The sequence below is a fragment of the Odocoileus virginianus genome, chromosome 14 (genome assembly GCF_023699985.2).
Source record: "Odocoileus virginianus isolate 20LAN1187 ecotype Illinois chromosome 14, Ovbor_1.2, whole genome shotgun sequence".
Lineage (NCBI taxonomy): Eukaryota > Metazoa > Chordata > Mammalia > Artiodactyla > Cervidae > Odocoileus > Odocoileus virginianus.
The window spans coordinates 54,126,647-54,148,574 of record NC_069687.1 but is presented as its reverse complement, the minus strand read 5'-3'; the positions used below and the strand labels follow the sequence as shown (position 1 = coordinate 54,148,574).

At 36.2% G+C, this 21,928-nt stretch overlaps 1 protein-coding gene across 6 annotated transcripts in view; it reads left to right on the top strand.

The window, feature by feature from the left end:
* ADAMTS6 (ADAM metallopeptidase with thrombospondin type 1 motif 6) overlaps positions 1–21,928 on the top strand; it is a 288,202-nt gene that overhangs the window by 37,578 nt on the left and 228,696 nt on the right. The window lies entirely within an intron of this gene.

Below are 21,928 nucleotides of genomic sequence, written 5' to 3'. Positions count from 1 at the left end.
TCTAGAGGGGGAGTAAAAAGTATGTAGGATCAGAACTGTGAGGCCCAGTGTGATAATGTGACTTTAGTTTTTTGAAAAATATTCCTGTTAATAGAATTGTCAAGTTTCTGATTTCACCTTTATTTATGATTACAATCGACTTCATCTACCTCACATTGTAAACCAAAAAAAATTTTTATGACATGCTTGCTGAATAAAACCAAAGTTCTGTGTTCATGTATGTTGACTCATCAGGCTGATAAATTCTTCAATTCTTCAGAGTCTTATGGTCTGGTGTGATTCCCAAATATATTTGAGGAGTTAAAAATATACTAGGAATTGTGCAAATATAGAAACTTTTATATAAAGGTATATATGATATGATTGGTTTCTATGAAATTACTAGAGGAATATATTTATTATATATGTTTAGCAGAATGATCACAGATACTTGCATTGGTATCTGTAATCATAGTACTTATATTTATAAACGCTACCTCTCCCCAAAAGGTTCCTGATGATTCATATTTTTGCTATTGTATCTGCACTGGATTTTCAACATTTTAAAAAATCTATTTATTTATTTACTTTACTGTGCCATATCGCATGGCTTGCAGGATCTTAGTTCCCCTTCCAGAGGGTTGAACCTTGGCCCCTCCACAGTGAAAGGACAAAGTCCTAACCACTGGACTGCCAAGGAATTCTTGGATTTTTAACTTTTCCATCAAATGACAGGAGTTATACTAAGAGTGCAAAATTATAAGTATTCAAGTAGGGAAATACATCTGGGCAGTTAGCCACCCTATCTTTACACTGGCTACAGCATTCAACTGTCTGACTTTTTACTCTGAATTGGCCCGGATATTTTTGCGATCCTCTGTAGAACTCTTCTTTGCTTCTATAAGCTACTTTGAGTGCCTGTTTGATGTCTGAGATTTGAACACAAAATTTTCTTTTAAAATTTTCCTCCTAATGTTCAGAAAGCACTAGAAATGATCTCAGGACTTAAAGGTCAATACTACAAAGAATTCGTATATCATATAATTTTAGATTGGTTTTATAATGGAGGTTAGGAAAATGCCCTTTAGGACTGCATAGAATACCTTTTTGATTGTTACTAAAGTCTCAAAATAACTTTCACCTTAATTAAAATCTGTAATTATCTTTATTAGGGCCACAGAATGGCTTATATAAATGAGTTTCTGAATATTATTTAGATTTTTAATGGTTGGAAGTTTTACCAGTTCTTGACTCTCTGTTGTATATTTTTGATTTGAGAAATTGAATATATGCTTATATCATAGTGCCACTTCTAATAAAAGTAATTATGACACTTACCTAGATGATTTTATATTAACTTTGAAAATTGCTTCATGTAACTCATTTGTTGACATGTTCAAGATTGTGACTCCACCATTTGGAGGTAAGATCGTGATTTATGCTTGTTTGAAATGTCAGCTCACTAGGGAGAGTGTATAATGTGTTCATCGAGAGTTCCAGAGGAAAAAACTCAAAATGTTATCTCCTCTTATCAAATGATCTTTTATTGATATAAATTTAAAACAAGCCACTGTACAAAGCTATCAGACTACCTTAAGTAGACAGAAAGAAAATAAAGAAAATTAAAAAATAAAATTTTGCTGTTTTATCTGGTATCAGCAGTATTGAATTAACACTAAAGAGCATATTAAAAATGATTAATATATACATATATTTTAAAATGTTTATATACTTTTTTTGTGTGTAAGCATATATGTATATATAATATATAGTGAAATTTGTTATACCTCAACTAGCTTTAGCTAACTTTTTTTTAAAACCTGAAGCTGAGAATTCCTTGGCAGTCCAGTGATTAGTGGGGCTTCCCAGATAATACTAGTGGTAAAGAACCTGTCTGCCAGTGTAGGAGATGTGGGTTTGATCCATGGGTTGGGAAGATCCCCTGGAGGAGGGCATGGCAACCCACTCCAGTATTCTTGCCTAGAGAATCCCATGTATAGGTCACAAAGAGTCAGACATGACTGAGGCAACTTAGCATGCATGCACCAGTGGTTAGGTTTTGGTCTTTTCACTGGGAGAGGCTTGGTTCAATCCCTGGTGAAGGAACTAAGATTCCACAAGGCGTGTAGCATGTCCAAAATGAACAAGAAAAACTGAAGTATAACTAACAAGCAAAATTATGTATATTTAAAGTGTACAATGTGATGATTTGATATACATATACATTATGAGCTGATATACATATTTGTGGATATATATGTATATATCCATTGTTGAAAGTGAAATATTAAAATTCCTACTAGTATTGCATTGCATCCTATTTCTGCCTTCTGATCTTCCAATATTTGCTTAATATGTTAAGGTGCTCTGATTTTGAAGTACGTATATATTTTCAGTTAAATACTCTTGATGAATTGATCCCTTTATCATTATATCATGACCTTCTTTGTCTCTTTTTCAGCTTTTGACTTAAAAAGTCTGTTTTGTCTAATATAAGTTTATCTTTTCTCTGTACATGAAATACCTTTTATATGTTTTTCCCTCCCTCCACTTTCAGTCTGTATGTATCCTTAGAGCTAAATCATTTCTAGCTCTGGAGAAGGTCCAGCAGTATAGTCTTCATGCAGCTTTATCAGTTGCAGTTAGCATTGGTGAAGATTTCAGGGGTCCGCAATGGTCAAGACCCCTGCAGCAGCAGCAAAGGCTGCTGGAGACCAGCTGACCTCTTTTTCTCTCACAAGGGATATCATTGTGCAAGGGATTCCTCTTGGTGTTGGGTCTGGCTTGGAAGAGTTGGTGTCCGATGTGTGGGCACCTGTGGAGCAGTCATGGAGCTGGGGACTGGAATGCTGGTGCTTGCAGAGTGACAGTGGCTCTGGGGTTGGTGTGCTGGCTGTACCACAGCAGCAGTGATGTATGAGTTGCAGATATGTGTGAATTAGCCATGTAGATGGAGTCTGAAGCATGGCACTTAGAGAGCAATGGTGGCATTTGGGTCCAGGTGCTAGCTAGCTGGAAGTGACAGTGCCTCCAAGTCTTGAGATGTGGTCATGTGTGGACCTGTGACAGAGCTGGAGTCTGGTGCATGGCTGCCACAAAGTGGCCCTAGATCCAGGTCTGGCATGTGGGAACAAGGGGAGCAACTATGACTCTGTAGTGTCCGGGATGTGCTCAGGGTCGGGGAGTGCTGGAAGTTCTTTTCCCAGGCCAGCATAATAGTGGCTCTTTTTTGGGGTAAGCACAGTGACATCTTCTTCCCCAAGATCTGTGACAGCAATAACTTAATTACTTGGGTGGTAAAAACTGCCAGTCTCCTCGGGAGCAGCTGTTGGGAGGGCTCCTCAGTCTTGTGCCTGATAGTTTCCACCTTTCCTGTTTGTTCCTAGTTGCCTTTAGACATCTTCAGTAAGCTGATCTCCCCAGGGATCCTTTCTGTGCAGTTACCCTTTATTTTTTGCCCTATTATGTTACTGTAGTTTCTTAATTAGACTTAATTAGACTCAAGCCCTTTCAGGACCATTTTCATTTGTGGATTGCTATCTAATTGTCTTCTGTTGGGTGATGGAGGTTGATATTTCCTACTTCACCATCTTGCTGATATTACTCTCCTTGCTTTATTCAATCTTAACATTATGTCCCATCAAAGAGCAGTTTCATGTCACTTTCTGAACTGATATACCTGCGTTGATCACTTCTCTATGGTATATCAACTACCTGACATTATAGTTTTGAATACCAGAGAAAGTGCTGTAATGTATAAATTTGTCAAAATATGACCCTGTGATGCTTTTTTGAATAATGGTGCATTATTGAAACTTATCTTCCATTTTTGTGATCTGTTTATAGTTAAAATAGTAGTAACTTACATTGCTTGCTTCTATAGGATAAATCTGTTTGGATTATCTCACAGTTATTAGTGCTCATCTAAATCAACTTGACATTTATTAACTCTTTCAAAATAATGGAGTATGACATGATATAATTAGTTTAAGAAGTGATTAATAGTTTGTACCTGATACTCTAGAAACAGAATTTAAGAAGATAGCATAGAACTGTGTGTACACTTAAAATGTTACACTTGCTACAAAGATTTTAGATAATCCTTATTATTGGCATCGAAATTGTTAATTAATGCTATTTAGGAGTAAAACTCTACAATTTGACAAATTTTTAAAAAATTATTTATATTTCTACATGAACTCAGGAAATATCCACCACAAATTTAAAGTCAAGTCAATTTTTAAATTTATCTTGAGTCAAAGACATTCAAGAAATCTATTTGTAGTCTGAAAATAAGTAGAAAAATTTAGTGACATATAGTGTACTTGCATCATTGTTTTGAGCAAATTAACATGAATAATGCATATATTTCATGGTTTTCTCCCCTAAACATGCATCAGAATCATATTTTGCATCTTTAAGATATTATATAACAGTATATATTTTGAATAGATATTATAATCTAAGTTCTCCCCTTTTGGTAATGGCTTTATTGAAATAATATTTCATAGACCATACAGTTTACCCATTTAAAGTGTATGATTCAGTAGTCTTAGTATATTCACAGGGTTGTACAGCCATCACATAATTTTAGAACATCTTCCCCATTCCCTTCATCCTCCCCACCCTAGCTCCAGCCTGAGGCAAGTGGTAATTTACTTTAGCTTTGCTTATTATAAACTTTTCATATAAAGGGAATCATACAGTGTATAGTTGAGATGGTGACTGCAGCCATGAAATTAAAAGATGCTTGCTCCTTGGAAGAAAAGTTATGACCAACCTAGACAGCATATTAAAAAGCAGAGACATTACTTTCCCAACAAAGGTCTGTCTAGTCAAAGCTATGATTTTTCCAGTAGTCACATATGGATGTGAGACTTGGACTATAAAGAAAGGTGAGCGCCGAAGAATTGATGCTTTTGAACTGTGCTGTTGGAGAGACTCTTGAGAGTCCCTTGAACTGCAAGGAGATCCAACTGGTCCATCCTAAATGAGATAAGTCCTAAATATTCATTGGAAGGACTGATGCTGAAGCTGAAACTCCAATACGTTGGCCACCTCATGTAAAGAGCTGACTCACTGGAAAAGACGCTGATGCTGGGAAAGATTGAAGGTAGGAGAAGAAGGGGACAGCAGAGGATGAGATGGTTGGATGGTATCACTGACTCAATGGACATGAGTTTGAGCAAGCTCCGAGCGTTGGTGATGGACAGGGAGGCTAAGTGTGCTGCAGTCCATGGAGTCACAAAGAGTTGGACACAACTGAGTGACTGAGCTGAACTGACAGTGTATAGTCTTTTGTGACTGGCATAAATACAACTTTCATAGTACACACAGGGTGGATATTTGATACACAGAACATTAAGATTTGGGGTGGAGATTCTGTGGGTTAGATATGGAGCTCACATATTTAATATTCCTATTTTAAATTACCATTGTTAGTATGAGGAGAATGCAGTGGTAGTCCTTGGCCTATTTTTAAACTAGCATAATAAGCCTAGTCATACCATTCAGTATGTTTGCTTTTTAAAATAAGTAACCACAATTACTGGAATCCACCTGCCAAAGCAGGAGACACAGGTTTGATCCTTGGGTTGGGAAGATCCCTGGAGTTGGAAGTAGCAACCCACTTCAGTATTCTTGCCTGGAAAATTCCATGGACTGAGGAGCCTGGCAGGCTACAGTTCATGGGGTTGCAAAGAGTTGGACACAACTGAGCGACTGAAGAACTCTTTTACTTTGTATGGTTTTTCAAGGTTCATCCTATAGTAGCACATACCAGGACTCTTTTTCCCTATTATCTTAAATTCTTGGAAAATTCAAGGTACAGCTCTTTTAAAAGTGTCTCTGTCAATAGGCTTTTCTTCAAAATATATACACTCTTTTCAATTTTTCATTAATGAAATGTACATGATATGTTAATACTACTCAAAGTACAGATGCAAAAATTATACACCAAGTGACATAATTTAGTCTTTAATTAAAATCAGCATATTTATCCTCTTAAGGGATCATGACTATTTGCTTTGATGCTGCTGGGTTTTAAAGGGATTAGAATTTCCAAAGTCAACTAATGTTTTCAGGTGGGAGATTAAAAATAACTATAAAAATGGTTTCTTGAAAACTTGGCCTGTAGTGTACAGATTTAAATAAATTTTTAAAAAATTTTAAAGACTTTCAGAATTATATATAGACTTTTTGATTATACACTAAAAACAGAGGAAAGGGAAATTAAATATGATACCTTAATATTTATTTGGTATTCATTTATGGATTTTTTAATCCTTAAGGAAATGCCAGTTATGCTTTTTATGAAGTATTGTTAAGCTTTTAAGAATATGCTGTGTTTACAGGCAAAAAAGGAATCTTGACTTCATGTTGTGGGTATGTTGATTTTTTTGTTTTGACATTTTGAAGCATTTATTATTCTCTACCATTCTTACCTGTCCTGCTGCCTACCTTTCTTCCTTTTTCAGGTTGTTTGTTGTTTTTTTCTTTTTTTCTTTATCCCTGGCTTGTTTGTCCCTTATGTAGATGTGTTTATCTAGATTCAGTTTCCATTCCATTTGAGGATTATGACACACTTGTGTGACCCTAATTTTTGTGCAATCTGGGACTCTTTAAGAGTCAAAGAGGGTACCATTGACAGTTTTGGCTAAATAATAGGCACAAAACTAGTATCAGGTAAACAGGATTATGGTCATCCCAGACATTATGTATGTTTGCTTGTTAAAATTTGGTTAAAAAATGGAAATAAGACTATACCTTTTCTTCAGTCCATGAAGATTAAATAGCATGCAATTTAGTAAATTGTCTTTGTATACATCTTGCCTAAAACTGTGTTTTATTTATAATGGGCATCATTAAATAGTTAAATCTAAGAAGGATATGTTATAATCAACACTTTAATAGTAAATAAATTTTTATGTTGTTTGTATGGATGTATTATGCAATTTTTTATTATGTGTCAAATACTTGGTGCTTTACAGAATTATATTTAATCATTTAAACTTCTTAACAACTGCATGAGATAGATTCTATCATTATCTCTATTTTATAGATGAGGAAGCTGAGGCATGGAGAAATTAAATGATTGGCAAGCTCACACGTTAGTTAGAAGACGTAGAATGTAAACCAGGTAGTTTGCTTCCAGAGTACTTGTAGAGGATTTACAAGGCTATTCAACAAAAATTAATATGGAGATACTTTACTAATATTGGTGCCCGTGGTAGGCAGTCTTCTAAGATGGTTCCCAGCTATCTCTGCCTCCTGATGTTCATGACTTTGTGCAATCAACTTCTCTTGGATTTGAGCTGGACCTTGTGATATCTTAATAATGAGACTTCTTCCTACCTACAGCCAGGGTATATTTTTTCATTTCTTTAGGTCTTTAATTTCTCAGGAATGTTTTGTGGTTTTCAGTGTTTTCACACCTCTTGTCTTTTTTTTGATGTTATTGTAAATGATACTGTTTTTTAAAATCCAGTTATTAATTGTTCATCACCAGCATATTCACTTTCACTTTTAGTATATAAAAATGCAGTTGATTTTGTATAACCGTGCTGAGTTTATTGCTTTAAGTGAAAGTTGCTCAGTTGTGTCCGACTCTTTGCAACCCCATGGACTATACAGTCCATGGAATTCTCCAGGCCAGAATACTGGAGTGGGTAGCCGTTCCCTTCTCCAGGGAATCTTTCCAACCCAGGGATCAAACCCAGGTCTCCAGCATTGCAGGCAGATTCTTTACCAGCTGAGCCACAAGGGAAGCCCTTATTACTTTAAGTAGTTTTTTTTTTTTTTTTAAAAGATTCCAGAGGTATTTTCTACAAAGATGATAATGATTTTTGAGATTAGAGATATTTTTACTTTTCTCTTTTAATCATGAAAGATATTTTTTCTTGCCTGTTTCACTGGCTATACTCTCTAGTACAATGTGGAACAAAGCTGGCTGTATTGCAGCGCCAGTTGTCTTGCTGTATCTCATTGTGTGCATTGTTCACTGAACCTATGGTAGGCAAGGCCGTGATCTGAGAGACTCGAAGAAAATTCGAGGAGCTGTAGGAACTGCAGACACATTTATTCTCTTCTGGCTGACAGAGCAGCCATAACAGTGTTCTCTCCTGGCTGACATAGCAGCCATATCAGTAGACAGGCTGTCTTCTCTCCTCTCGTGGCTGACCCAATGGACACAGTCGTGATGCCGCAGTATTGCCGCCACTTTTTAGGTGGAGCCCTTAAAACAGCGGTAGCCTGTGTCTGAGGGAGTACCTTGTGATGCTCATGCTCAGTGCTTTAAATGATCTCAGCTGTTACATAGTAATTATTTACAAAATGTGGAGCATGAGAGCCTAAACATGCCATCTTGGCTAGTTTACTTTCTCCCCACAGTGGCAAAAGCAGGCATCATTGTCTTGTTCCTTCCTGATCTTAGTGGGAAAGCATTTCGTCTTTTATTATTAAGTGTGATGTTAGTTGTAGGGTTATTGTAAATGGCCTTCAGTCAGGCTAGCAAAGTTCTCTTGTGTACCTAGTTCTCTGAGAGTTTTTATCAGGAGTGAATGTTGAATTTTGTCAATAGCCTTTTCTGCATCTATTGGGATGATTATATATATGGTTTTTCAATCTTTAGCTTAATACAGTGAATTGCACTGATTGCTTTAGAACATTGTATCAACTTAAGTTTCTGAGATAAGCCCAATTTGGTCATGATGTATGTTATTTTTTTAGTATGCCATTAGGTAAGATTTGCCAAAATTTTATTTATAGTTTTTTGCATCTATATGCAAAATGGGCTTCCCACATGGTATTACGGATGAGCTTCCCAAGTGGCTCATTGGTAAAAAATCTGCCTGCATTGTGCATTGTAGAAGCTGCAGGCACAGCAACCCATTCTAGCATTCTTGCCTGGAGAATCCCATGGACAGAGGAGCCTGCCAGGTTATAGTCCATAGTGTCTCAAAGAGTTGGACACAACTAAAGCGACTTAGCACGCACACATGCATGTTTGAGGGATATTGTCCTGTAGTGTTTGTTAATAATATCTTTATCTGGTCTTGGTATTAAGAGGGTAATGTTGACCTCGAAGTGTGAGTTAGAGAACATTGTTTCCTTTTCAATTTTCTGGAAAAACTCACATAGAATCAATATTGTTTTGCTGTAAATGTTTTATAGAATTCACAAATGAAGCTCTCTGGACCTGGAATTTTCTTTGTGGGGTAGTTTTTAGCGACCAGTTCAAATCTTTCAGAGATATAGGCTTTTAAAAAATATACATGTATTTGTTTATTTATTTACTTGGCTGCATCTGGTCTTAGTTGCAACATGTGACATCTTTTCTTTGAGGCATATGAGCTCTTAGTTCCCTGACTAAGGATCAAGCCTTTGTCCCCTGCATTGGAAGGCGGAGCACCAGAGACATCCATGGAGGTATTAAGACTATCTTATTCAATGTGGTTTGGTAGTTTCAGTCTTTCAGGAAATATATTTCATCTAAATTGTAGAATGTATTGACAAAATTCTTCATAATTCTTTTAAGTAGGTGGTACCTTGTAGGGAGGCATAGTGATAATTTGGAGCTGTTACTAACTGTATGTTAGATACAATCAGGTTTTGAGAAGAAAAAGAATTAGCTTCTATTTTCTTTACATAATGGATGATACTGTAGAAATTTAAGCAGAAAAGTGACATGAGCAAATTCAAAATATGTCCCTGGAAGGGGTATGAAGATAGATTTTGTGTGTGTTGGGGGGGGGGGGTGGGGAGAGAGAGAGAGAGAGAGTGCTAATATATGCAAAGCAGTGAAAAATGGGTAGGAAAAAAAATTCAATGCCTCTTTTCTCTCCAGTTTACAAAGCCTTTTTAGAACCATTTGAATTAGCATTTCACTTTCCTTTTTCTTGTTATCCTGAAGAATGGGATGCCAGGCAAAAATCTCTTGAGTTTTGGTGTTGGAAGATGAGGACTTCTTGATGAGTGATGTAAAAGGGTAAAGGAGAAAGAGAAAAAGGAGATTTGGGGCTTAAAAAAGGGGAAAACTCCACTTAAAGTTTACAGTAGGTTCTTCCTCTTTTTTGGTAATTTTACACTCGATTCTTTTGGGACAATATTTACTAAATTGGCGTTATCTTTCTTATCTACTCCCCCAAAAGTTATCAAAAATCAGCATCCTTATAAATGATATCTTTCTCATTTCATAAATTCTCAGCATCTTAATAATAGGCCTATGTTAAAGAAATGTTGATAGAAATAATTCTGAAAAACTTTTCTGGAATAAGAAAAAGTACTGTTTATGTCTTTTACCAATTTCTCTCACAGTCTCTTCCCAGCTTGCATTTACTTTTAGCGATCTTATTTATTTATTTTTCCTCCATGATTTTAAGTACCATCTATAGGGTTAGGTATGTATACAGCTTTAAGCACGACTTATATTTAAATATACATCATCAGCTGGGTCCCTCCCCTAAACTCTGTATTTTTTTTTTTTATGAAGTTGCATAGTTGACATCTCCATGTGTCTCAAACTAGACCAGATTCCCAGTCTTTCCTTTAAACCTGCTCTTTCTGCAACTTTTCTTATTTCAGGTTGTCCCTGAATGGCAATAATAGTATTTTTTCCTGTCATAAAAAGTGAATGAGGTTCCAGTTAGGGAACTAATATTGAGAAATTATAACATGATACTGGGAAATTAATATATATTTAGCTATTACAGAATTTTCAAGCATTTCCTCTATTTCCTTGCTTTAAATTGATATTTTTTGTTTGCTAATCTCTCATATCTTTGTTCCTGCCTCCTCATAGTTTATGTATGTCATGAGCTATATTAGCAAAATATACAAACTTAAAAACACTATTAAGAGGAAAGAAGATGAATTATGGTTCTTGTAAAGGTAAATGATGTATTCAGGGGATCCTGCCAACCAGTCCATTTCTCTGAAGTTTTGGGTTTAAATTCTGAATGAATTTAGGGGCCTAAAAGAAACACTTGAAATGATATAGTAACTTTTCAAAAGTTTTCTTCAAAAAATAAACTTTTTCCATTTTACTGATGACAAAGGGTAATTGAGAAAGCAAAAACTAAGAAGAGATGTTTATTGGGTTCTATAGGGCTGCAGTGGAAAAAGAAATAAGTAAACAATTTAAAAATATTCTTGAAGTGTAAAAAAATTGTTCTCTCTTTCTTCTAAGAAATATCTTAAAGCTGCATTTATTCATTCACTAAGACATTCTACAACATTAACATATATTCAGCATTTATGGAGTGCTTACTGTGTGTAAATTGTTGGGATCACAGTGACTGAGTTAAAAATCTGGGCACAGCTTATATTGTGCAGAGAGAAATAGATTATAAATAAGTAAACAAAGAAATGCATGTGATATAAACTATGAAAAGTCTCTTTAATAAGGTGACTTGGTTTAAAATTTCTGAAGGATGAAGCCTACTGGAGGAGGAAATGACAAGGGCACTTATATGTTTTAGGCAAAGGAAACAGCACATGCAAATAATAAACACTAGCAAGTAAAAGAAGTGGTAAAGAGTTTAGCTTCTATGAGAATATTTCCTATAAGTACAAGCACACTAACTCTTTTCTCACTTATTTGTGCTTTGTCTTTCCATGAGCACCCTTAGCTGTCTATATTGAAAAAATGCTAATTGGGAACCTTACATTGGGTCGGGCTTGTTGAGGGCTTCCTTAAGGTGATTTCAAGTTGTTTAACTTTTTGTGTGTGTGGGAGCAAAAGTGTCAGTGTTTTGAGGGCTCTTCTCTGAGATCATGCTTTTTCTCCAGAAAATAACCAAGAGTTCCTGCCCATTTGCACATGTTCTGAAAGCAAGATGGATGGAGGGAGTGAAAAGATTCCATGTATGCACATTCTCATTTTTTAGCCTTAGGCTTTACCTTTGCCTTCCACTGAGTAAAATATGCTTGAAAATGAGCCTCTCTATTTTTGTTTCTTCATATAACAAAACTGGAGGTTAGGGCTATTTTCTAGACTTGTAGAAATACCTAATTTTCTGTGTACAGATTTTTGTACCAATACCAGTTTTCAACCTCTTGTCTCAGTCCTTTCAGAGGTGGTTAATTTTTTTGTTTTCTTTGGTAATTGCCACATTCTGGCTCTCCATTGTGGCACAGGGGTTTAGTTGCCCTGAGGCATGTGGGATCTTAGTTCCCACACCAGGGATTGAACCCATGTCCCCTGCATTGCAAGGTGGATTCTTAAACACTGGACCACCAAGGAAGTCCCAGAGATGGCTAATTTTTAATTTCCTACTTCCTTTTTGCAAAGATAATGTATTTAAATCTTTCAGAAATATAGAACAAATGTTGATAATGATAGCTGAAGTTAGCTATCATAATGATAATTGCTTCCCTAGTGGCTTTGCTGGTAAAGAATCCACCTGCAATGCAGGAGACCTGGGTTTATCCCTGGGTTGGGAAGATCTCATGGAGAAGGGAACAGTTACCCACTACAGTATTCTGGCCGGGAGAATTGCATGGACTCTGTAGTCCATGGGGTTGTAAATAGTGAGACACGACTGAGCAACTTTCACTTCACTTAAAGTGATATTGATAACGAAGTATGTGGAATAGACAAAATTTGTTAACTTTGAGATAAGTTAATATTAAGTATAGTTTTGTGACTTCATGGAAACTATCCTTGAGTAAACAGGTATTAAAATGTCTACTTTCTTAAAATACTGCCTATAAAATCAAACATGATTGGAGTGCATAGTTTGTAGTATTTTATAATTTTGTTTATAAAATCTTGATTATTTAAATAGAATTATTGTGTATGTTTTCCATGTCAGATGTATTACTAGCCTTCCATTTATTGACTTTTTAAAAAAACACATCCAATTTAAAGATTTAATTTTGTCTTGTTACTTAGGGTTGGTTAATTCTGAGTAATCATTCAGTAGTATGATGATAAATAATATGTATATAATAAATTTATTTTTATTTCCCACTGACTCTGTTCCTTCCAATGACAATTTTTCACTTCCTCAATTTTTTTCTTTTTTTTAAAAAAAATTTTTTTTTTTTTAATTTTTATTAGTTGGAGGCTAATTACTTTACATCATTACAGTAGTTTTTGTTATACATTGAAATGAATTAGCCATGGATTTACATGTATTCCCCATCCCAATCCCCCCTCCCACCTCCCTCTCCACCCGATCCCTCTGGGTCTTCCCAGTGCACCAGGCCCGAGCACTTGTCTCATGTACCCAACCTGGGCTGGTTATCTGTTTCACCCTAGATAATATACATGTTTCAATGCTGTTCTCTTGAAACATCCCACCCTCGCCTTCTCCCAGAGTCCACAAGTCTGTTCTATACATCTGAAGTAGTTGGTTATGATACTTAATCTAGTTAGAAGGAAAGCTTTGTTTTCCTACTGATACTTAATCTAGTTAGAAAGAAAGCTTTGATTTCCTACTGTTTGTGCTGAGGTCAATTCAGAATAGACTGAACATCCCTTTGGATTTCTGCCAGGTAAACTCTAGAAAATCATCAGGGTTGCTAGTAAAGTACTTTGGTGTGTAACATAGTCCTTAGGAAAGTTCAAATATGTAAAATAAGTTAATAATTTTCAGAAAAAAAACAAGTAACTTTATCTACAGTGAAGGTTCAGTTCTGTTCAGTTCATTCACTCAGTCGTGTCTGACTCTTTGTGACCTCTTGTACTGCAGTATGCCAGGCTTCCCTGTCCATCACCAACTCCTGGGACTTGCTCAAACTCTTGTGCATCAAGTTGGTGATGCCATCCAACCATCTCATCCTCTGATGTCCCCTTCTCCTCCCACCTTCAATCTTTCCTAGTGTTGGGGTCTTTTCTAATGACTCAGTTCTTCACATCTAGTAGCCAAAATTTTGGAGCTTCAGCATCAGTCCTTCCAATGAATATTCAGGACTGATCTCCTTCAGGATGGACTGGTTTGATCTCCTTGCTGTCCAAGGGACTCCCAAGAGCCTTCTCCAACAGCACAGTTCAAAAGCATCAATTCTTCGGCACTCAACTTTCTTTATGGTCCAACATCCATACATGACTAGTGGAAAAACCATAGCTTTGACTGGATGGACCTTTGTAGGCAAAGTAATATCTCTGCTTTTTATTACATTGTCTAGGTTTGTCATAGCTTTTCTTCCAAGGAGCAAGCATCTATTAATTTCATGACTGCAGTCACCATCTGCAGTGATTTTGGAGCCCAAGAAAATAAAGTCTGTCACTGTTTCCATTGTTTCCCCTTCTTTTTGCTGTTAAGTGATGTGACTGGATGCCATGATCTTAGTTTTTTGAGTGTTGAGTTTTAAGCCAGCTTTTTCACTCTCCTCTTTCACTTTAACCCAATGTGGGTACAACATGTAAATTACTGAGTCATTTCAGTGCTTATTGGGCAGGCACTCCTTGAAGCCCTTTGTTTCTCTCTGGCTTTCTTCCTTTGGCATGTAAGTCCTTTTACTTTTCCATAGAGTTTGTAGAAAGATAATGATTATATTCTTGATGCTGAATGTTTTATTTAATGAAGGTGACTAAAAATAGTAACACTGTGTGCTTAGTGAACCTTTTGTTGACTTTAAAAAAAATGAACAATGTGAGAGTTGCAAGTTATGCTTTATTTGGGGCTAAATTAGGACTGCAGTCTAGAAGACAGCTCCTCAGATAGCTCTGAGAACCTGCTCCAAAGAGGCAGGGGGCAAGATCAGTATATATGTGATTTTAGTGAAATGGGAATACATGCAGTCAAGCGCATATTTTTTCCAAAAGTTTCTGCTAGTCTCCTGAAATTTTTTGCTAGTCATGAGGAATAGTCATCACCATGAAGGATTTTAGTGCTTTTCTAGGTAAGAGGACATCTAAAAGTTGGGCTCTTAAAACTGCTCCTGAAAATATATAACTATTTGAAGACCTGTCTTGCCACCCATACTTGCCCACCCCCAAGTACAGAGTGCCTCATTTCTGCTCTTACCCTGCACTTCTTTCAGGGAATGGTGGAGGTCAGCAACTGCAGCAGCACATAATGTAATCCTTGTAGAGGTGGATGGCAAGTGCCCCTGGGAAATGCCAATTTGTAGTTGACACTGTCTATAGGAAATAGTTGGGCAGTCATGTCCAACTCTTTGGGACCAGTGTGAATAAAGACAATGATTAAAATGACTTTTGAGCTTCTGAAGTACACTTTTTATATTATAATTCCTTTTTATAAATAATTCCTTTTTCCCTTAAATTTTATTTATTTATTGACTCTTCATCTTCATTGCTGCATGGGCTTTATCTAGTTGTGCCGAATGGGAGCTACTCTTTATTGCAATGCGCAGGTTTCTCATTATAGTGGATTCTCTTGTTGAGGAGCATGGGCTCTAGGGCACGTGGGCTTCAGTAGTTGTGATGCATGAACTTTGTTACCCCACACAAGTGGGATCTTCCCAGACCAGGGGTCAAACCCATTTCTCCTGCATTGGGAGGCAGATTCTTAACCACTAGACCACCAGGGAAGTCCCTCCTTTTTCATAAATAATTTCTTAGAGCAAGAGGGGTTTGTAATGAAAATTCATGTATTAACTTAATTGTGATTAGAATTTTGACTAGTTATATTTTCTCATTTTCAAAACTTACCATTTTTACCCTAGGAGTATAGCTTTAAGTTAAAGAAAAAAAAATTTTTTTCAAATATTGTTCTGAGTCATATTGGCATTTTGACCTACACCTGCATTTAGCTGTATTTGGCTATCTATATACTTTTAATTTAAACTTTGGGGTTTTTTTTTGTATACTAAATATGATATTTGTGCTGTCAGTAAGCTCTCTTCTGTTGAGCCCCTGAAGTTCCCCTTCTGTCCCATCTGATCTCCCTGCTGGTTAAGAAACTTTCCCAGATGCAGGAACCTTTCCTTACCCTCAGTGCTATGCCAGGGGAGCAGGTTCTGTCCTACTTCCTCTCCTCTTCTTCCCTTTTCTTTCTTACATTCTACTCAGTTATGTGGGGATCTTTTAAGTGTCTGAGGCCCTCTGCTAGTGTTCCACAGGTGCTCTGTGAGAATTGTTTGATTTGTAGATGTTTTCTTGATGTGTGTGTAGGGAAATGAACTGCATGTCCTCCTACTCCTCTGCCATATTAGAAAGTTTTCTCGTCCTCATCCTCATTATAAGCCTACTTTGAGTTTTTGGCTAGTTGATCCCATTTCTCTCCTGACAGGATCACACAACATTAGAGCTGAACATAAGGAAAAGTGGGGCCAAGCTTATTGTGCAGTTCACAGCTACTTCCAAACAGATTCTGAACCAATTTTAGCAGTTGTTATGGGAAAACTGTGACTTTTAAAACTTTTGGTTTATTTAAGTGATTTTATGACTGCAGTGATAAAGAGTGGACACTGATAGGAAGAAGACGCTTTGAGAATTCATATAATGTTGCATGTTGGCTTTTAAATTACTTGTTAAAGATTTATTTATAAATCGGCATTATAAATGTGTTGAATCCTAGTAAGGGCTCTGCTGGAGCTTCAGAAATTATTAAGAAACAGAGCTCAGAGAGCAAGACCCATCTATAGTGGGAATCAGCTTTAGAGGCTAAAAAACACTGGGCACTTAAGATAGAAAGGAGGATAGAGAACAGTTGGACAGCTTTATATTGATGAGTTTTTAGTATCACATTTGTGGGAGAATGAAGGTAATAATGAGGGAGACAAGTCAGAGACCCTGAGAAATTTATGTGGAAGAATTTTGTGAGGACTGGTGGGACTGAGTGATTGGATGGATGGACTCTTGGAGATGATATTAGGGTAAAGAGACCAGAAAGAAAGAGTTACATTGGATGAAAGATTGGTAATGAATTTCTAAAATGCTTTTTTATTTATAGAAAATGAATTGGTTACCGCTGTTCTATGTCTGATATTAAACCTTGGTTAAAACATTCTTATGAGTTTGGTTTAAGAGAACGCAAAAGTCAAAAGAGGTTCTCAGAGATTTAAATCTAAAATGCCAATTTACAGGTATTTAAAACAAATAACAGCTTTCCTTTTGGCTCAGATGGTAAAGAGTCTGACTGCAATGCAGGAGACTCGGGTTTGATTCCTGCGTTCAGAAGAGCCAGTAGAGAAGGGAATGGCAGCCCACTCCAGTATTCTTGCCTGGAGAATTCCATGGACAGAGGAGCCTGGCGAGATACCATCCATGGGTTCGCAACGAGTTGGACACAACCGAGTGACTAACACTTTCACTTCACTTTTAAAAGCAACTAAGATAATTGGTTTTAATATTAAAGACCAGTTACCAATAGGATTTTATCCAAATTTGACTGTATTACTATTAGGAAAATTGGAGAACCTAAACAGAATTTTATCTTTAATTCATTAACTCATGTGACTTCTTTGATGCTTATTTAGAGGAAATTTGGTTTTTTTAAATAATAAGCTATTGATATTGTATCCTATAATTTTTCTTCCTTACTATTATCTTCAGTTGTAATCTTTTGTTCTTTAAATAATATTGAAATTTTGCACTAGAATTCAATTAAGAATTGGGTAAAATATTCAGTAGCCATTTCTTCATAGAAGATAGCAAATGGCTGACAAGCACATGAAAAGATGTTCAGCATCATTGGTCATTAGGGAAAAGCAAATCAAACTACAATTAGAAAGGACTTCACCAGACTAGGATGATTGTAATCAAAGTGACAGAAGAACAAGTTTTGGTGATAGTGTGGAGAAATTGGAACCCTCTTGTATTGCTGATGTAGATGCACAGTGGTACAGTCATTTTGGAAAACAGTTTGAATTTGTTGGAAAAAAAACAATGTGGGAGTTATTCAAGGGTTAAATGTAGAATTACTGTATGATTCAATAATTCCATTCTTAGGCATAAATCTAAGAGAATTGAAAATTTAATGTCCAAACTTGTCCACTATTACTAATAACAACATTATTCATAATAGTCAAAAAGAGGATACAATATCCCAAAATCCAACAGATCAATGAAAGCTACAGTGTAGTATATCCATTCATTGTTATAATATTCATTTATAAAAAGGAATGAAGAAATGTTTCATGCTGCAGTATTAATGAATATTGAAGGCATTATATTATGTGAAAGAAGTCAAATAGAAAGGCTCTGTGTGTGTGTGTATATATATATATATATATATATATACATACATACATACATACATGCATATATATTCTATGGTTCCATTTATATGAAATGTCCAGAATAAAAGAAAATAGAGAAACAAATCATAGATTAGGTGTTGCTTGGGGCTAAGAAGAAATGCAGAGTGACTGCTCATGGGTACAAAGTTTCTTTTGCTATGATGATGAAAATATTCTGGACCATTTTTTGAATACAGTAAAATGACAGAATTGTACACTTTTTAAAAAAATTTATTTTAATTGGAGTTTAATTACTTTACAGTATTGTGGTGGTTTTTGCCATACGTTGACATAAGTCAGCCACGGGTGTACATGTGTCCCCCCATCCTGAAACCCCCTCCCATCTCCCTCCCCATCCCATCACTCTGGGTTGTCCCAGTGCACTGGCTTTGAGTGCTCAGCTTCATGCATCAAACTTGGACTGGTCATCTATTTCACATATGGTAATATACATGTTTCAATGCTATTCTCTCAAATCATCTCACCCTCACCTTCTCCCAGAGTCCAAAAGTCTGTTCTTCACATCTGTGTCTCTTTTGCTGTCTTGCATATAGGGTCGTTATTATCATCTTTCTAAATTCCATATATATGCATTAGTATACTGTATTGGTGTTTTTTTCTGACTTCACTCTGTATCATAGGCTCCAGTTTCATCCACCTCATTAGAACCTACCTATGTGTTCTTTTTTATAGCTGAATAACATTCCATTGTTTATATGTACCACAACTTTCTTATCCATTTGTCTGCCGATGGACATCTAGGTTGCTTCCATGTCCTGGCTATTGTAAACAGTGCTGCAATGAACATTGGGGTACATGTGTCTCTTTCAGTCCTGGTTTTCTCAGTGTGTATGCCCAGTAGTGGGATTGCTTGGGTCATATGGCAGTTCTGTTTTCAGTTTTTTAAGCAGTCTCCACACTTTTCTCTATAGTGGCTGTACTAGTTTGCATTCCCACCAACAGTATAAGAGGGTTCCCTTTTCTCCACACCCTCTCGAGCATTTACTGTTTATAGACTTGGATGGCAGCCATTCTGACCGGCATGAGATGGAACCTTATTGTGGCTTTGGTTTGTATTCTCTGATAATGAGTGATGTTGAGCGTCTTTTCATATGTTTGTTAGCCATCTGTATGTCTTCTTTGGGGAAATGTCTTTTTAGTTCTTTGGCCCATTTTTGGATTGGGTCATTTATTTTTCTGGTATTGAGCTGCGTGAGCTGCTTGTATATTTTGGAGATTAATTCTTTGTCAGTTGTTTTGTTTGCTTTTATTTTCTCCCATTCTGAAGGCTGCCTTTTCACCTTGCTTATAGTTTCCTTAGTTGTGCAAAAGCTTTTCAGTTTAATTAGGTTGCATTTGTTTATTTTTGCTTTTATTTCCATTACTCTGGGAGGTGGGTCATAAAGTATCTTGCTGTGATTTATGTCAGAGAGTGTTCTGCCAATGTTTTCCTCTAGGAGTTTTATAGTTTCTGGTCTTACATTTAGATATTTAATCTATTTTGAGTTTATTTTTGTGTATGATGTTAGAAAGTATTCTAGTTTCATTCTTTTACAGGTGGTTGACCAGTTTTCCCAGCACCACTTGTTAAAGAGGTTGTCTTTTTTCCATTGTATATTTTTGCCTCCTTTGTCAAATATAAGGTGTCCGTAGGTGTGTGGAATTATCTCTGGGCTTTCTGTCTTGTTCTGTTGATCTATATTTCTGTCTTTGTGTCAGTAGCATACTGTCTTGATGACTGTAGCTTTGTAGTATAGTCTGAAGTCAGATAGGTTGATTCCTTCAGTTCCATTCTTCTTTCTCAAGATCGCTTTGGCTATGAGAGATTTTTTTGTGTTTCCATACAAATTGTGAAATTATTTGTTCTAGTCCTGTGAAAAATACCATTGGTAGCTTGATAGGGATTGCATTGAATCTGTAGATTGCTTTGGATGGTATACCCATTTTCACTATATTGATTCTTCTGATCTGTGAACATGGTATATTTCTCCATCTATCTGTGTCATCTTTGATTTCTTTCATCAGTGGCTTATAGTTTTCTATATATAGGTCTTTTGTTTCTTTAGGTAAATTTATTCCTAAATATTGTATTCTTTTTGTTGCAATGGTGAGTGGGATTGTTTCCTTAATTTTGCTTTCTGTTTTCTCATTGTCAGTGTATAGGAATGCAAGGGATTTCTTTGTATTAATTTTGCATCCTGCAATTTACCATATTCATTGATTAGCTCTAGTAATTTTCTGATGGTGTCTTTAGGGTTTTCTATGTAGAGAATCATGTCATCTGCAAACTGAGAGTTTTACTTCTTCTTTTCCAATCTGGATTCCTTTTGTTTCTTTTTCTTTTCTGATTGCTGTGGTTAGGACTTCCAAAACTATGTTGAATAGTAGTGGTGAGAGTGGGCACCCTTGTCTTGTTCCTGATTTTAGGGGAAATGCTTTCAATTATTCATCATTGAGGATAATGTTTGCTGTGGGTTTGTCATAGATGGCTTTTATTATGTTGAGGTATATTCTTTCTATGCTTGCTTGCTGGAGGGTTTTTGTCATAAATGTGTGTTAAATTTTGTCTAAGACTTTCTCTGCATCTATTGAGACAATCATATGGCTTTTATCTTCCAATTTGTTAATATGGTATATCACATTGATTGATTTGCAAATATTGATGTATCCTTGCATCCCTGGTATAAAGCCCACTTGGTCATGATGTATGATCTTTTTAATATGTTGTTGGGTTCTGTTTGCTAGAATTTTATTGAGGATTTTTGCATCTGTGTTCATCAGTTATATTGGCCTATAGTTTTCTTTTTTTGTGGCATCTTTGTCTGGTGTTGGTATTGGGGTGATGGTGGCTTCATAGAATGAGTTTGGGAATTTACCATCCTCTGCAATTTTCTGAAAGAGTTTGGGTAGGAGGTGTTAGCTCTTCTCTAAATTTTTTATAGAATTCACCTGTGAAGTGAATTCACATCTGATCCTGGGCTTTTTTTTGTTGGAAGATTTTTTTTATTACTGCTTTGATTTCTGTGCTTCTGATGGGTCTGTTAAGATTTCCTACTTCTTCCTGGTTCAGTTTTGGAAGGTTATACTTTTCTAAGAATTTGTCCATTTTTTTCTAAGTTGTTCCATTCTGTTGGCATATAGTTGCTGATAGTAGTCTCATGATCGTTTGTATTTCTGTGTTGTCTGTTGTGATTTCTCCAGTTTCATTTCTAATTTTATTGATTTGATTCTTCTCCCTTTTTTTCTTGATGAGTCTGGCTAATATGTTCTCAAGGAACCAGCTTCTAGTTTTGTTGATTTTTGCTATAGTTTCCTTCATTTCTTTTTCATTTGTTTCTGCTTTGATTTTTATGATTTTTTTCCCTTCTACTAACTTTGGCAAATAAATGGGAAACAGTGGACACAGTGGCTGACTTTATTTTTCTGGTCTCCAGAATCACTGCAGATGGTTATTGCAGCCATGAATTTAAAAGACGCTTACTCCTTGGAAGGAAAGTTATGACAAACCTAGACAGCATATTAAAAAGCAGAGACATTACTTTGTCAACAAAGGTCCGTCTAGTCCAGGCTATGGTTTTGCCAGCAGTCATGTATGGATGTGAGTTGGACTATAAAGAAAGGTAAGCGCTGAAGAATTGATGCTTTCGAACTGTGGTGTTGGAGAAGACTCTTGAGAGTCCCTTGGACTGCAAGGAGATCCAACCAGTCCATCCTAAAGGAGATCAGTCCTGGGTGTTCATTGGTAGGACTGATTTTGAAGGTGAAACTCCAATACTTTGGCCACCTGATGGGAAGAGCC